General features: G+C 44.5%; 1 long non-coding RNA gene across 1 annotated transcript in view; it reads left to right on the forward strand.

Moving 5' to 3' along the window:
- The first annotated feature begins 2,332 nt into the window (after positions 1-2,332).
- Positions 2,333-17,218, forward strand: part of LOC148221983 (uncharacterized) — a 37,737-nt gene continuing 22,851 nt past the window's right edge. Inside the window, exon 1 of the long non-coding RNA XR_015806988.1 lies at positions 2,333-2,627. This is a non-coding gene — a long non-coding RNA (uncharacterized LOC148221983). The remainder of the gene's footprint in view (positions 2,628-17,218) is intronic.

A 17,218-nucleotide genomic window follows, 5' to 3' on the forward strand; every position in this document is an offset into this window, starting at 1 on the left:
AGGCAGCACTCCTCAGAGAGTGTGTTCTTCACATGAGAGACTTTGATGAATTGTACTGCTTTGATCAAACCTTCATGTTTTAGAAGGCACCCAGGAGTACAAAACAGGTCCTGGCTGATGGAAGGGAACTGTTCAAGAATGGCTGAAATGCTGTGGTTTTAAGCATACAGGGACTGCAGCCTTTCAAAACAGACTGCGCATGTAGGTAGGAGCCGTCTTAGCCTGGTGATTCCACTAAAAGGAGATACATTGCATTTTACAAAGTAGCAAGTACACATCACAGGACATTCTGATTCTGGCCCTGTGCAAGAATGGGATACAAACCTATCATCACTTCTGTCGAAATTTGGAGAGCTATGACACTTGAGCTCTTGGGCAAGAACAAGGGAGGAGAAATACTCCTCTAAGGTCATGGTGAGAAGTGCCTCCTTCCCATAGGCCTTTGCAGGCACATGTTAATCACTTAAGTTCTATTGGTTATTACAGTTGATGTCACCCCTGTTCACCCTGGTTCAGCCCCTGTTTACCATATATCTACCTTCCCTAGAATATTCTTCCCTGCCCTGATCCCCATTGGCTCTGTTTTGCCACATTGCTCCACCCCTGCTACCTCATTGGTTTTCCCAGTTGGCTGCCCCTCCTCTGCACCACTTTCACCTATTCCCATTGGCCCTTGACCCTCAGATCCACCCCGTCCTTGTATTTAATCCTGTGCCCTCAACCCCATCTTGTCTTTGTCCCTTGACCCTCTTCAAGGCAATAAGCTGTTTTTGGAGTTCCATACAAAGACTCATCCTTTGCCTTTGTTCGTCAGCAATTCAGTAAGTGTGCTCCAGGCTTTGAGAACGCTGGTCGCTCACAGAGACCTGTTGAAGTGCACCACTTCACATTTCTCCTTTGCCTACTCTTTCTGACAGACAAAACACACAAGAAATTTTTCCAGAGTTACCCAGCAGCAGGAGCCAGAGTGTGAGGGCCATGTTCTATTCACCAGTCCCACTCTCTATAGGGATATGACAACAGAGTTTAGCAGCACTGTAATTTATGATGTCCTGCTACATGCTCTACATTATGGCGAGGCTGACCAAGTTTAATTTTTCTGTATATGATAAACATGCTGCTCATTTTTCCATTATCAGGGAAGTCTATAATTCATCCCTCACATTTATGTCTCATACTGAAGCATTCCATTTCCATGACTGTGAATTATCAGAATCCAATCCTTGAAGGTATGATTGGAGATAGTAGCCTAAAATTTCACAGGTGAATGAATGCTTCAGTTGTCCAGTTTGTGACACCTTTGAGGGAATTGCTTTCCCTTGCAGAGGAAAGTGTTCAGCATTTTCTGAAAACCATGACCTTCTAAAAATCTGTTTTGTTTGAACTCTTATTTGTTTAAAGACTATTATTATGCATCCTCAGTGTAGTTCTCTCCCTCAGCCTCCAAAACGTTAATAAATATATAGCAGAAAAATGAATATGATTTGTGTTACTTTTTTTTTTTTTAATAGATTGCTTCCTGTAAAATGTATTTTGAAATAAGGTTTTGCAAAACTACCCAAATTGCTCTGGAGCATAAGCTTGGGATCCAAATTTCTTCATTGAGATTTGTTTAAAAGTCCTGGTTTTGTTGCCTGGAAATCACTATTTACAACAGTCAGCACAAAACTAACTGATACTTTGAAGGCATAAAGGTAATTAACTTCTCGTTTTGCACACAAAAGGAATCAGACACTGTTAATGAAATCCTATATCTAACTTCAAAACTCAAAGGCTGTTTTCTCTCATGGGAACGTCCCACTCTTTATTGTAGATCTTCTTCCAGGTGGGAGTTGGGGAGGAAAAGAGACCAAGCAGCAAACGGTGGACAATAAGCAAAAGGGGAGGTACTGAGTCGCAACCAATAGGATACTTCAGAGGGGGAGGGGCCAAGGAAGGACTCTACCAAACCACAAACTTGGGGGGAGAATGGAATAAACCATTCAGTGCAAGTATAAAACAATTTCTTAGTGCATTATAACATCTTCCCCTTTTTTGTTAAATAAAGTTAAAAGAAAGGTGTTGGGTTTATTCTGATTCAGAATATGGATTTGCCCACCACTTATGATTTGTGGGCAAGTTAGACTGCTTTTGGTCTGTGTCCTGGGGTGACTTTGTCATGTTGAATTGTATCCCCATTTATCCGATTATCTCAGTGTCCTAGGGTGATGTTATGGTGTTTGTATCTCCAATTGTGTGTTCTGTTTATGTTTGGTATTATGTCCTGTGCTTTCAGGACTGAGTCTGAAAGTGAAGCTTTGTTTTGTCTTGTTATCAGCTGGCTCACCTCCCCCACGGTCTCTTTTTAGGAGAGGTTTAGCTCTGCTTGCTTGCTTGCCTGCTTGCTCGCTTCTGCCTCTTTTTCTTTCCTTTGCTTTGTCCTTGCTTTTAGTTAGTTCAGCTAGGCAGTCCAACTTTTTCCCTGGACTGTTTTTCCCACCCCCCCCGCCCCCGATACCATCTGAACCTGTTCTGGACGGGGAGATGGGAAACACCGAGAAACACCGGGAGTCTGCATTCTGTGATCTGCAGCAGTCATTCCCCAGCACCAGAGACTGATAACTGGGCGACCACTCGCCGGAGAGACTGTGAGTTTATCATCCCTTCAGAATGGTGAAAGAGGTTTTTTTGTCAGTTGGTGTTGTTTTTTCTGTGCTGGGGAGTGTTTCGCTTGTTAAATAAACAGGTTTTTTCCCACTCTTCTCTGAGGAAATTCTGCCCGAACACTGTGGTGGGCGGGAGGAGCCGTGGGGGTTTGCTGTCTGGGGGCTCATTCCGGAGGTCTTCCCCCAAATTTGTCCTAAACCAGGACACCCAGAAATAAGTTTTGTACCTTTAAGGCTGGATTTGAGAGTGAAGGAGGGGGCAGGAGAAGCAGTGGAATGTCTGAGGGGGTTGTTTTCAAAACACAGAGATAGGAGTTCCATCATCTCGTCCTCCTGGACTGTGTCACTGTGGTGGACAGCGGAGAGAGCTCTCCTTTGCTTTTTGTTAGTTTCTGACTAACTGAAGCAGAGAAGTTTCCTGCAAAGTTTTTCTTTCCTTTTTATCCTGGAATTATTTGAACCTGCTCTGGACTGGGGATCTGGGGGAGCACCAGGAGCTTGCACCTGCAGCCCACCAGGGCCTGGCCTGGGCAGCGGTATTTTCCAGTGCTGGGGGGACTGAGAACAGACTGAGCCAAGCTACCACCCACAGGAGAGAGACTTTCTGAATTTGTCATCTCTTCAGAGCAGTGAGAGGTTTTGTTGTTTGGTATTGGGGTTTTTTTTTGTTTTGTGCTGGGCAGTGCTGTGCCTGTTGAATAAACAGTTTTTTTCCACTTCTCTCTGAGGAAATTTCTTTGCCGAACCAGCTGGAGGAGGGGCCGCTCAGGTTTGCTTCTTGTGGGGGGAGGGGCCTTTGGTAGCTTTCTCCCAAATTTGCCCTAAACCAGGACAGTCTGTCAACTCTATGTGGTTGACTTCTGAGGTAGTAGGGATTAAACTGTTAATGGCTTTAAAAATTAAGCAACGTAGACTTCTGAACGCCAACACTATAAGGCAAAGATCAACAAAAAAATGACTAAATTGTTTTAACTGTTGAAGTTCACCACCCTGTGAGTCCCCAGCCTTTGAACAGTCTATTGAACCAGTCCTTGGATTCTTGTTTTACTTGTCTGATTAAACTTTTCATTTCTCGGAGGGCTGTGTGGATGTTGGGAGCTTTTAAGGTCAGGTTTGGGCAGCAAAGTCCTTCGAATTCCTGTCACTCATGTCCATGCAGCAGGAGGAGGAGGAGGCTGCACGATTTTAGAGAGTGGTCTGCCTGGTAATCTCCTCCGAATCCCCATCAGGCAGGTAGACATAGGGTTTCTTGCTCCTGCAGTGGACAGGGGGAGCGTCTGTGCCAGGGACACTCAGATGTTTTCGCGTGACTGAGGGACGACCCATGCAGCTGTCAGACTGCTTAGCATGAACTGGATGACAATTTGGATAGGGCTCATCACAAGGTTGAATGGGAGGTAGATTTTTCTAAAAAGTAAAAACAAACATTATAAAGCATATTAAAAGTCAGGGTGTCTGCCGGAATGTGACCAGATCTCAGGATGGTTTTCTCTTCTCTTTCTGGCAGCATCTTCCTTTTGAAGCAACTGCTACTTGCATTTCATCCCCTTCTGCAGGATATTGAATTTTGGGGACAAAAGGTTTCATCTACTTTTGGGGTGTCAACGTAGGGGTGGATATGCATGCGCAGCCACACCCCCAGGTAACAAGTACATAAGGACCCTTGGTCTCTCAAGTTTCTGGGTTCTTAATTAGAACTAGTGGATGCTGAAACAAACTGATAACTGCTGTTCAAGTGATGTACCACCTGAGGACTCATATTCTCGAATGAACAATTTAGAAAATTAATAGTAAACATGGCTTTGCAGAGCTTTTGTTTTGGCGACATCCACACTGTTTAATCACTCTGTCTAGACAGGACTTGCTTGAGTGTCTGGTGGGGCATGCTCAACCACACCTTGGCCTGTGGGGGAGTGGGGGATTCTGGTTTTATGTTCCACTCCCCACTGCTGGACAAACTCTAGGAGTTCCTTGGATACATATACGAGGCAGTTATCAGTCTTGATTTCCCTAGGGATCCTCAGCACTGTAAAGACTTGCACTAGGTGTTACTTGGCATGCGCAGCCCTTTTTCCTGCGTGGGCAGAGGCATAAACTGCACCTGAATACGTGTCAATGCTTACATGTACATACTTAAGACGACCAAAACTGGGAATGTGTGTTACATCTGTCTGCCAGACTTCATAGCTCCCAAGGCCTCAGGGGTTAACCCCAACACCCAGCAATGGCATGGCCTGGAGCTGGCAACTGGGACAGGTAGCCACAATGGCCTGGGCCTGACTCCGTGTTAGTTGGAACTGATGGATCAGACCTGGCACATTCTGATGGTATTGCTGGTGACTCAGCTTTGCCTGTTGGAACATGTCTGGGATGCGTGCCTTTTCAGCTGGGGTGGCAATGGAGTCTGCTTTATGATTCCCTTTGACAATTTCGCCTGGCAAATCGGTATGTGACCACACATGCATTACATAGAATGGATGCTCTCTATGTGAAATGAAATAAATTAGTTTTGAGAGCAACCGGAAGAGATGCTTGTCCTCGATGTCTGTGAGCACTGCCTGCTCCGCCCTGGACACTACCTCTGTCAATAAGCTGAGTTGGTTATGAAATTAATTGGCTCCGAGAACTCAAAGACTCTCATGACTGTGGCCAGTTCAGCAACTTGGGGTGACCCATCCACAAACTCAACATCAGCTTCCCAATGCTGAGTCTGGGGATTTCTCCAAGTCATCACCGACCTGTGGGATGCCCTGGACATGTCAGTGAGCACTGTGAGAGCTTTGAGTGGCCTATGGCTCCTTTTCCCACGAGGAATGAGGGAATTCCTCATTAAACAGTTTGTGTGGACCACTGCAGCTGTCCAGAGATAATTGGAGGTTGGCATTGCTTTAGAGCAGGTACTCAAACATCTCTTTGGTCAACTTTTTGGGAGAGTTCTTTCCCTCCTTAGAAAGTTAGACTGGGAGGTGAATACACACAAAGTCACAACCAGCCAGCTCACGCAGTCTTACCCTGGCTTTCCGATCAGCTGAGCCATCAGCCCTTGTGGCTTAGTGATGGTCTTGGATCGTTGATGGGAGAGGAAAACCCACTCTATGATTAAGAGTGGATCTTTCTGCCCTTTGACCCACTGGAATATCAAACCATGCAAGTGTGGCAGCTTTCCCAGGACAATGAATTTGAAAGGCAGCTCGGGCTGATAATGGTGAGCCTGCCTCTCGGCCAAAGACTTTTGTGGCTTTTGGATTGCGGCTTTTGCCTCTGGAGTCAGTTCCCTGGGAGAAACCAACTCTCTCTCCCCCTTCAATAAATTGAGGAGAGGGCCTGGATTCTCATTGATGAGGCCTAACCAGGGCCTGACCCAATTCAAAGACCCACACAGGGAATGGAGATCCACTAGGGTTTTGGGATCAATTTTTAATTTCTTTGGAAGAACGGTCTGCTGGATTTCCAAGACCAGGTACTTCCAAGGTGGCATACTTTTGACCTTGTCTTCCTGCAGCTGGAATGCAGCAGAGGTTAAAACTTTATCCACTAGGTCAAGTGGGTGTTGGAGTATAGAGTCATTATGGGTGAACATAAGCACATCATCCATGTAGTGGAGGATGATGACTTCCCTTTCTTGGGTGCTCACTGGGGATGGCAATGAAGCCACGTACCAGTGGCAGATGGAAGGACTGCACTTCATGCCTTGCAGTACTAGTCTCCAGTGGCCACACTTCACTGGGGTTTCTCAATTGATGATAGGAACCAAGAAGGCAAACCGTGAGGCATCTTCTGGGTGTAGGGGAATTTGGAAAAAACAGTCCTTGATGTCCAGGACAGCCAATTGCCAATTGCGGGGAAGCATCGTTGGGGAAGACATCCCAGGTTGGAGTGACCCCATGTCCTCAATTACTTTGTTTATTTCCTGGAGGTCACAGAGGAGCCACCACTTATCCTATCCTTAATCATGAGGACGGAGAAATTCCAAGGGCTGGTTGTCTCTTCTATGTCGCCTTTGACCAATTGCTCCTCCACGAGCTCCTCGAGCGCCTTACGTTTTTCCATATTTAGTGGCCACTGTCCTACCCAAACTGGAGTGTCATCCAGCCACGTTAACTTGTGTGTAGGGCACTCCACAGTGGCTGCCTCTAGAAATCCTGGGGAGTCTTAGGGATAACTAATTTGACCCCCCACAGGAGCCACTTGTAGTTGGTGACACATGGATGAACACTGGCCAATTTCCCATGTGGCCCCTTGATTTGTACAATACCTTTTGAGATTTTTGCTAATCTGACCCCTCCTATACCTTGGACTTTTCCAGCCACGGGTTGCAACTCCCAATGTGATAGCCATATCCTTTCAGGTATGATTGTCACATCTGCCCCCATGTCAAGCAACTCTTCCACGTGGAAATGATGTGTTCCACAGGTTAGGTTGCATCCCATAATGGATTTGTCCTCGCCAACCACTTCTGCCCAGTAGACTTCAGGTGCTTTTTCATCTACTGGGACCTCTGCTGGAATGGGAATGGCAATGGCCTGGGCAAGGATTTGTCCCTTGGCCAAATAGAATGATGGCTGAGGGCAGCACACCAGGAGAATGAGGTGAGTTATGTCTCCCTTGATGGTCATGGGAGCCACCTCAATCTCCAGGGGTGTGTGTGTGTGTGTGAGTGCGCATGCGCGGTGCCCCCAATGAGAAAATACTCACTGCTGTCAAGTCCTGTATTTTTTATCACCATGTCCTGTCAGGTGCCTGGCAGGTCCACTGCAATGATCGTTCAACTGGTAGAACTGAAAGAAAAGCTTTGGTAGTCACGAGCCTGAAACACCCGTGAGGCTGCCAAACTTTACTTTTACAAACCTGTTACTACAGGTTTAATTTTTATTTTTCTGCTGACCCATATCCCTCTTTCCTTCCTCCCCCTTTTTTGTTAAGGGAGAGGCTTTGCCCACTGTGGAGCCCACTGTATTTATATCATGGTGCGGGGCAGGTCCACACTCTCATCCTAGTTTTTTATTTCTTGGTTGTTCCTTCTTTTTGATTTTTCTTTTTCTGCTGGTGGCTTTGAGGACAGTCTCTGGCAAAGTGTCCTGGCCTCTTGCACTGGAAGCAAATGACATGTTGAAGCTGTTCAGGTGACCTCTGTTGCCTCTTTACTTCTGGTGTTACAGATGCTGCAGTTTTTGAGTTTGTCAGTCCTAGCTTTTTCTTTGGTGTACCGAACAGCTCTGCTTTCTTAGAAGCACATGCTTCTACCATCTGTGCTAGTGTAGGCAGAGGATCGATATGCAGTCCCAAGATAACCCTGCAGCAGGCTTCGTTGGCATTCCTGTGAGCCATCTCCTTAATTAGTTCTGCCTGTGCCACTGGGACTTCTTCTTGTCTCTCCACTTGTGTACGAAGGCAGTCGACAAACTGCAAGAAATTCTCTGAGGCAATCTGTTTAATATTAATATAACAACCAATAGTTTCAACGGTTGGTAATTGGTTAAAAATCTTTTCTGCAACTCCACAGATTTTATCCAGAATGAATTTGGGTAAAACCTGAGCTTGGTCCTTGGGGCTAGCCCACTCCCCCTCACACATAGATGTTCATAGGTGATGTCATTCCCATCTGCATCTGTTGCACTCTGGGTGCTTTGCTTAAGTTCCCCCAGGAGTCCCTTCAGAGATCTCTTCCAGGTGCTTTCCCACAGGTCAAACTCTGAGGGGATTAGGAGACACCAGAAGAGATCTCAGAGATTGGCCGGGAGTAATTCGTGGGATGTTAGGGTAGCTTTCAGCATTCCTTTAAAGATTCCACTGCTTCGGCCAAACTCCCTTTGGGTTTTGCAAATTTCTTTTTTGTTTTGGTAGGAAAAAGCTAATAGCTTTTGATAGATTCTAGTTCCATTTCTCCTATCAGTATATATGACAGGGGCAGCTAAGGGTATGGCTTCCTCTAGCTGGCCCTGATCTCCAGGGTTCACCCCCTGCCCCCACCCCGTGGGAACCAGGAGGTGGGACACTGGAAACTGGAACAGGAGAGGGAGTGGAGCCGCCTGGGAGGTAGGGGCAACCATGGGAACCAGGATTGCAACACATGGTGTCAGGGTTGCATGATGATGTCATGCAGGTCGGGAACATGGAGGGAGGGGGAGGGGTGTCCAAGGGGCAGAAGGGGTTGAGGGATGGGAAAGGGTTGGGAGCAGGAGCATGTGGATTAAAGGGATTGTGGGAAGAAGAAGATGGTTGGCGCCATCTTGGACCCCTGCCACGTGACAAGTGCCATTTTGGATCCCTGCCACGTGGCCGTTGCTTTGTGGATGGGGGAATCATCTTTACACTGAAGTCGATGTGCAGGAACTGGGGTAGAGGGATGCAGTGAAGGTACTCTGCCAGTCTGTGCACAAGTTCCAGAGGCAGGGTGCTGAGGGGGAGACAGGGCGCCAGGGAAGGAATGGCTGTGCCAGGTCCCCTGTGTTTCTCAGGGTGCCCTGTGCATCTCCCCCAACTGAGGGGCAGAGGATTGGGGAGACCAGCTGGGGGTAGGAGGAGTTTGCTGTGGCTGTCCTTTCACTTCCCTCTTTATCAATTCTTTTCAAATTAAAATGAACAATGGGAGAAATTTGGATACTGTATTATCTCCTTGTTCTACTTTGAAAGCCAATAGGTCTCTGATTTTGTCCCAGGAAGAGACCAAATATACATTTTGCACGGTAAACTGAGGGAAATGGAGAGACAGCCAGCAAACAAACCGCTTTAAGTGTTTCTTAGAAATTGTAACATTCCCACTACTCAAGATATCCTGAACTTGGGAATATATACTCCTTTGCTGTATAGAAAGCTGAGAGCCCATACTGATGTTAAAAGCAATTTGCAGATTTAAATCCACCTTTCTTCACAGTCAAATGCAAACAGAAACCAAAAGCATTGAAAATTGTCCACAACCAGCCTGGGGACTGGTCTGGCATCTTCTCATCCTCGAGTGACGCTGGGGTAGGAGGAGTGCGCACCATTGCCTCCGGCAATGCTGCTCCACCAGCACCACACCACAGCTGCAGCTCACACTGCTTGCAGCTGGTGTGCCAGCCGCTGCAACTCGCAGTGGTGGTGTCACACTGCTCGCACTGCTTGCTTCCGCACCCACCACGTTGCTGCACCAGGTCGTGTGCGTGCCACTGCCGCACGCGCACCAGCCACTCCACTCTGCTTGGGCCTGTGCCACATGGCTCTGTGCTGCCTGCTTGCTGGCATGGTCCACTCAGTGCCCCTGTCCCCCCGGCAGGAACCCACCCCTGCTGTGACTGGGGCTATTTCAGGATCCCCGCTAACACTTGTGAGAGATATTCACCTCCCTCTTCGGCTGGCTGGAACTGCTGCAAGGGAAGGCCTCTGTCCTGGGCCGACCCATCTTTGGGCTTAAAGGTAGGCTACCAGCCTCTCCTTGTCGGCAGTTGCTGCTCAAAAAGCAGCCCCTGCTGCCAGAGTAGCTGAACAGTCCAGAAGACTTGTAATCCACGAGTAGAATCCAGCTGCTTTGTGGGCTTCTGACCTTGAGGGAAGCCTGATGTTGGAGCGCCAGTTGTGGGGTTTCCCCTTTCTGTCTGGTCTCTTTGGCTAGCTCCAGACCAGGGGAGAATATTGAACCCACAGGGACAAAGGCAAAAGACAAGGAGGCTGTTTCCTCCCGTGGGAATGTCCCACTCTTTATTGTAGATCTTCTTCCAGGTGGGAGGTGGGGAGGAAAAGAGACTGAGCAGCAAATGGCAGGCAGTTTTAAACTCAGGAAAAGGAGAGAGGAGGAACTGAGCTGCAACCAATAGGATACTTCAGAGGGGGAGGGGCCAAGGAAGGACTCTACCACACCACAAACTTGGCGGGGAGAACGGAATAAACCATTCAGTGCAAATATAAAACAATTTCTTAGTGAAATACAACATGAGGTGCTGATGAAGAGCACGTTTGTTGCATCTCCCTAGATGCATTGGAAATGGTACATTCTGTGACCCCTGCAATGTCCTGTAGTCTGTTCCCTCTCCCCTCCTGGCCATACCTAGCTGGCCAAGATCCAATTTCTTCCCGCCCCCCCTTTCAGACCCTAGAAAAGACCTGTGCCCCCTGACCTCGCCCTCTTTCACCCTCTTTCTCTTTCTCCTTTTCCCTTTTTACGCTCCTGGGGAACCACAAGAAATAAACCCTGTAACCTCCCCAGGGGGAAAGAGCCTCTTTTGTTATCTTTTATTTACATTCATGTGGCAGATCCCGAGGCTTCACCCTAACATCTGAGCTAGTCCAGAGGAAAGGGTGAAGACTCCTAAGGGTCCAAAAAAGCCACCCACGTTGATATGTTGAACACATGGAGAGTGTCTCTTATTCTGATATCTGTTGCAAGTGGTCACTGTGTTTTCAGAGGCTTCATCCCTTACATATGCAAGCCATGAGCTGCTTGACTGGCCACTAGCACAGACAATTTCTAGGTGGCTGTTGTTTTGAATGCACAGCTTTATGCCTACAGTTAAAAAATTGGGCAGAGTTTTAATACATCAACCAATACGATGACCCATACTGATCCATCTACAGGGTCTTTTCCTTCTGTTGATAAAGACAACAGCAAGCACAGTATTTCCCTGGATGGACAATTTGCATGGTCTGTCATCTGTGAAAGTGAGAAGATTTAAAATGCTCCATAGTAAATTATTGGAAAACTCAGGCATTAATGCTGTGGGACTGCTGGGACTTGTGCAGGGTGAAGTTGATCTCCCTACTGCTTCACTTGTCTTCCTAGGTACATCTGCTCAAAATTCATCTCTTCTGACTGTACATTTTTGTTCCGTGACTTGTCAGATTCACTAATGTTGATCAATGTTGATCACTTACCTCCATTAATGTCAAGACAACATCTTTTGATGTAGCTAGACAGACATGTCACTGCAATTGGTCAAACCATCTCAGAAATGTAGGCATTTTTATAGAAGTGTTCTAATTTAGTGTTCTAAATATTATTCAGGTTTGCTTCAAGAAAGTAGAAACAAGAAAACCATTTACCTTGATATTGTAGAGATTTTGGCTAAGGGATATCATTAAGGTTAAGGAAAGTGGTTAACTATGAAGATGTATTCACCGTGGTGATTCAGTATTTAAAAAGAGGGGTTATAAAAAAGAGAGTGACTTTTTACACAGGAGGATAGGCATAGGACAGTGGGGAATAGTTTAAAAAATAAGAGAGGAGAGATTTTTACTAGATGTTAAGAGGAAATTCTTGACTGTGGGGATGGTGAGGCCCTGGCACAGGTTGCCCAGAGAAACTGTGACTGCCCCATCCCTGGAAATGTTCAAGGCCAGGTTGGACAGGGCCCTGAACAAACTGGTCCACTTGAAGGTGTCTGACTAGATGATCTTTAATGTCCCTTCTTACCCAGAGATTTCAATGCTATACTTTATTAGAAGATGTTAAATTTTTTTTATATATATTAAAAATATTTTAGATTTTATTGGTTTTCTGTGAAGTTCTTTATTTGTGAGATATATACACTTTTGAGATGTTCTAAAACTTGAAAAAATGCACTTGCTATGTCATGGCTAAATGCTTGTCTTGCTAATCAAAACAACATGGATGTTTTACTGATTATAGTTCATGCTTTAGGAAACATGGAGCAGCTCTGACACCTGAGTGTCATAGTTTGTGTAAGAGAGTGATGCAGGGTCTTAAGTACAGCTAAAGCTGCAATAAGAATCCTTTTCTGTTGGGGACACGACCACGAAAAGCTGGACAGAGCCTAGAAACTCCTATTACTGCTCTGCAAATAATCATGTCTCGTAACATTTTTTTTATTACAGACCTATGGACTAAAATTTTCAAGAGCAAGTCAGGCTCTTGAACCTGTGCCCTGATGGGTCACTTGGATATAGTCTCCATAATTCTCAAGAGTCATTGCTTTAAAGGTGGGAAATCAGTGGAAATCTGGCACATAAATGCTTGTAAAGCTCTGGCCTAGCACTGGTTTTGAAAACACTCAAGTGCTGGAGTGAATTATACTGATAGACTGACAGGCAACACAGCTCTGCCTCCCATCCCACCCACACAATAAAGAGAGCTGTTAATTTTCACATGCCAATTTATGAACTGTGGTCTCGTGGGAGCTGCTACACACTCATTTCATGGGAGCACAAAGCCATGGGGTGGGTAGGATGGAGAGTGAGTAGCAGGAGTTGGCTCAGCCATTGCAGGTAAAATCATGCACCATTCCTGAACCCACACCAGAATAGTGCTTAGCCTATGCCCTAGACTGTAAACAAATGTGTGAGCTCTCCTATTGCATTCCAAAGCACCCCCTTTCTTGGCTAGTTTTAGTTCTTGATGCTTTAATTATATTTTTGCTTTTTCCTTCTATCCCAAATAGCCACACCATCATTATGACAAATGGAAACAGGCATGCCCAAAGCTGTATGCTCTTAATCAATATTTGGAGTCACTTCCACTTGCAAAAATATTTTTTTTGTCAAGAGCTAAGCCAGCAATCCATGATTATAATGGAAAGACTAACGCTAATAATTATCCCTTGTATCACACTGTATGGCTTTCATTTACAGAAACAAACAGCAATTTAGTGAAATAGATGCTGGAGTTGCTTTGAAACACTTTCATGCTTGAGGGATAAGTAAATATCTCAAAAGAATTGTGGATTATTTCACTTGCAATACCTGCAATAAAGGAAGGAGCAGAAATGGCTGGGGTTTAAAAAAGCCTGGTACTTGGTCAGGGAAGGTATCCTGCACCACCTGATAGAGTTGTGGTGTGATGCAGAAGGGACAGACTGTGGCAATCTCCCAGCAGATTTCACATTGCTGCACAAGCTATATTCTTCTGTAACAAGCCTTTGAAAAAAAAGCATTTTTAAAATTTTTTTGCAGAAAAATGTTATGGGCAACACTATGCTGTTATTTCCCTAGCAAACCCAGGTCTTCAATTTAGTATCCAGTGTGGGCATTAGTATTAAAGCCACTTTGTGCAGGCTCTACACCATGGGTTGCCCCATATTCATGGTTTGGGTTGGAAGGGACCTTGAAGATTGATTTGATTCAACCCCCTGCCATAGAAAGGAGCACCTTCCACCAGAACATGTTGCTTCAAACTCCATCCAACCTGGTGTTGAGCACGTTCTGGAATTAAATGTGATCAACTCCTTCACCCCTGTGAAAGAAAAGATGGATGGCATGGAATTTAAGGCAGCTTTAATTTAAGGCAGAGAGATGAATGTTGAGACGTATGGTGCAGCTGTTATGGCCCAGTGCATAGTTTTTTCTATTGGCACATTCTTTCTTCTCAGTGATAAGACCTGTAATATTTGATGAAGAGATGAGGTTAAAATCTGACACATTTTCTAATAGCTGCTACATACATAAAAACAGAGTGAGAGGGAAAAGGAAGGGGCTTGTTTTACTTAATTATTTAAGGGAGTTTATGATGATGAAAATGGAAAATGGAGTCTGAGAAGGTCCAACTTAGGCAGCAGGTTGTCATAAACTTCTCTCACAAATGAGGTTCAGCCCTGGCTGACATGCAGCCACATCACTGTTGCTGCCTGTTTCTGCTGCATTGCCTCACTGCCCTCACCCCATGTTGATCATCACCACACACCCAACAGCAGCAAATTCCCTTCACCAATGCTTTCTTCATGGGCTGAAATTAGGAAGAAAGGCTGTGAAGCTCCAAGGGATGCATTGCATGAACAAAGCTCAATACAACTAAATTAACCTCCATGTTGCTTAAATTAATGATGCTCTTGATGGTGACAAGGTAAGGTAAACTGGGAATTCACCTTTCCTGAACAGGAGCTCACATTGTGCTTTTTAGATCTGTGAACTGGAAAATTAATGTGAGGTTTCACAATCTCCTGTTGTACTTGGAAATGTAGGGCTTTGGTATGCTCCTCAGAAATACATATTTTTAAAATGATACTTTGAAAGGATTGATTTCTTCAAAAGAACTCTTTATGTCATATTAATGATTTTGGCTCTACACTTTATGTAAGTAATAATGTTTACAGAATGATAGGATATTTTATAATGTCATACATAGGCCAATATTCCCCAACAGCATCTTCAGAGCAGTGTGAAAATTGCTATTAATATATGAGCTCTTCACTTGTACATCTAAATCTACCTTCCCGGTGGGTTTTTCATACCCTGATGGGGCTGCTGCATTTAATTTCTTTCTCAGTCTCAATGTACCTTAATTTTAATTGGGAATAATACATTATTATGGTAATTTGAATTATTCTCAGGTAGAGATTTACAAATAGCAGGAGGTAATCAACATTGTTATCCACACTGGAAAGAGGCCTGCGATGATGACAATGTGAGGAAACTTAAAGAAAAGCAAATTATATGCTGCATGTGAATTAGAGATGCAACAGTCAGGGAAAAAAACTTTATAAAAGCATCTGCTTTTTCCAAGGAAAGTAAATGCAACACAGACACATGAACTAGAGCGGAAAATAAAAAGCAGAAGCTTGTCGGTGTCCACCACTGCTTACCAGTGCTTTCTCTAATGGCTTCCTGTATGATTTTGTTCTCCCACTAGTGACTATTTCAGTGACTATGAGGCCTAAATCTAATTTAAATGGCATTTTTCTATCTTAAGTGGTGAAAAAAAAAGTGAATAGTTGTCTCAGTTGTCTCTGATCTGTGCTTCCCTCTGGATTTCTAATATTAGTAATTTTTACCCTGTAAAAATATGCACAGTTTAAGGACTTGGTATGAAAAAGAAAGGCCCAATTGCACATTGTTAATGATACCTAGTCTGTTATTCAACTGTCTACCTGGTTTATATTTCCACCTGTTCTGCGATTCCACCTTTTATTTCTGCTGCTACTAGACTAGAAGAGGAGCTAAACCTTTCAACACTCTCCACTGACTTTTGAATAACAGTTATGTTGGGTTTGTTTGCCATTCTTACAGTTGTACACATTCTGTACTGTTTTCAAGGAATTTTTTCCCTACCTCTTTTTACCCCTGTCTTATATCACCCAGCATTCACTGTTTACTTGCTTCTTGTATGCAGAAAATGAGAAGTCTGCCTTGATGTCTGCTAGATTGTGTGTTGCCAGTTTTCTTCCAGTAATTTTCTAATGAAGAGAGATGCAGGTGCTTGAAGAGCTTTGCTTGACTCCAGTTGCTCTCTCTTAGAACAGTCAGGATCTCCATAAAGGTTTGCTATTCTCACTATCTTCTGAGATAATCCACATTTAGCCTTTATCTTCTGGAGGCAATTTTTTTGAGACTATCAATGGCTTTTTCAAAGTCGATAAAGTTAATGATGATGGGTGCACAATTCTCCTCTGAAACCTTTTTGTTTTCCACTTAGCTGCCTGTATGTCTCTGATTTCACCTGCGATAAAAATATCCTCTAATCAAGTTTTTTCTGATGCTGACAGTAAATCTATGATGTACCAATGAATACAATCTGGCAGATTACAGTAATTTGGCAGTTTGGCAATTAAAGCTATTTTCCAGTTGTTTGTTGCTTTCTTGCCTCTCCAGGTTTACTTGCACTGGTTTAACAGCCCCACCATTGTTTTTCTACATCCTCTTTTTAAGTGCTATTTTGCCAGTACCTAAATGGTTTCTGCTGCAGCCTCTGCCTTCCCGACTGTGAGGAAGCTCTTGAAAATATTTTCCTTCTTTGCTAGCCAATTATCTCAAATATTGGCATATACCACAGGAAATCCTCCACTGACAGTTTTTTCTTCATCTGCAACAGTTTTTAGTCACTCTATCAATTTTTTGAAGGTTTTAAGAAGTAGTAGTTGGTCTTTTTGATTGATTTTGTGTCTGTGTTTTTTGACCTTGGGGTTTTTTTGGGGTTTCTATGTTTTATTTCTTTGGTAGGCTATTTTTTTTTTTACTCAGTTTATTTTACTGGTGGCTCATAGAGATCTCTCTCATCTCATTGTTGCTGTGAGGAAGAGATATTTAGCTGTCTTCTCAGCCTGGCATGGGAGGACATCAGTCCCAATAGGATGACCACTGGTGTGGCATCTTCCTTGACAAAACAGACTTCATTCTGCTGAACTAAGACAGAACAGGCAATAATCAAGGAGGGCAGGGCAAGGAAGGAAATAACAAAATCATAGAATGCTTTGGGTTGGGAGGAACCTCAAAAATTACCCAGTTCCAACTCCCTGCCATGGGCAGGATCCCCTACGATCAGGTTACTCCAAGCTCCCTCCAGTCTGGCCTGGAACACTTCCAGGGATGAGACATACACAGTTTCTCTGGGTAACCTACACCAGGGCCTCATTACCATAAATGTCCTGCTTTCTGCATCAGCTCTTATTTGATTAACACATAAAAGAAAGAGAGAGAAATAGTGGAAAGGTTTCCTGAGGGCAGGGAGAAATTCTCTCGGTGCAGTATTTTTGTCCTACATGAAAAAGCACAAGAAAATATTTCTGCCTTCTTGCCACTGGATGTTTTGCTTTATTAACCTCATTTGCTTCACCCATGGAAGCCACACAAGGATGAACTTGACTCCTAATATGCTGGAAAACCTTGTACATCCTAAATAATATTTTTCTTTCTCCGGAGGCTGCTGAGAGCTG

Source organism: Sturnus vulgaris, chromosome 15 (genome assembly GCF_052056855.1).
Source record: "Sturnus vulgaris isolate bStuVul1 chromosome 15, bStuVul1.hap1, whole genome shotgun sequence".
Lineage (NCBI taxonomy): Eukaryota > Metazoa > Chordata > Aves > Passeriformes > Sturnidae > Sturnus > Sturnus vulgaris.